Consider the following 1122-nt stretch of genomic DNA (forward strand, 5'->3'; position numbering starts at 1 on the left):
ATTTCGTCTGCCTTTACGTCCTGAGTTCAAATTCCACAGAGGTCGACTTTGCCTATTCATCCTTTCGGGATCGATAAATTAAATATCACTTGCGTACTGGCATCGATCTAATCGATTTCCAACCTCCCCAAAAATGTCGGGCCTTGTACCTAGAGTAGAAAAGACAAACTATACATTTGAACCTCAGACATTCTTATTGGGAAAATTTTTTACCTCAAACTGGACCTACGTTGGACTCCTCATTGGCATAATCACCGAACCTGGAGTTTAACTATAGTCTATCCAGAGCACTTACTCAGCATTACCTGACACCTTTGGGTCTTACTGACACCATTACCTCTCATAACCTCTATATATAAATTTTGATATATTTTATACGAAAATAGAGAGTAAACAATTCAGGATCAGTTTGCATGGAATTAGTGACACTACATGAAGCTAAAAGATGCCAGATGTCATTGGCGAAAACACGAAAACACTTTTGATTCAGCATACATAAACGTGTGGATACAGGCATTTATATATGTATGTAGCACTAAATGTGGTGTGTGCCGGTGTGCGTGTCTAAGTGTATGTGATGTGTGTGTCTGTGTGTGTTTGTGTGTGTGTGTGTTTGTATGTGTGTGATTGAGTCTATATGCAGACACAAAAAATTAGATAGATACATTTACAGACATAGCTGCTCGTGCACGTTTATTCGGTAACATATTCACATAAACATACACATATCTACATACACATATATGCATACACACACACAAGCACATACAAATACACACATTCACTGTCTCTCTCTCTCCCTCTCTCTCTCTCTCTATCTCTCTCTTTCGCTCTCTTAACCTCTATCCCATCTACATGTTTTCCTTCCTCTGCTTTTTGATCTCAGTTCCTTTACACATCTCAGAACTTTCACTTTATCCACTAACACAACGCATGCACACAACACACACACACGCACACACACTATTTCATAACTATATATGTGTGTGTGTATGTATGCCTGAGTATATGTATATTTTTAGGAAAGGAAAGTTATATGTAGATAGGTACAGCAATAAATGATGTGCATACGTACACGTTTATATATGTAGAAATATATATACATATATATATATATATATA

This window comes from Octopus bimaculoides, chromosome 13 (assembly GCF_001194135.2).
Source record: "Octopus bimaculoides isolate UCB-OBI-ISO-001 chromosome 13, ASM119413v2, whole genome shotgun sequence".
NCBI lineage: Eukaryota > Metazoa > Mollusca > Cephalopoda > Octopoda > Octopodidae > Octopus > Octopus bimaculoides.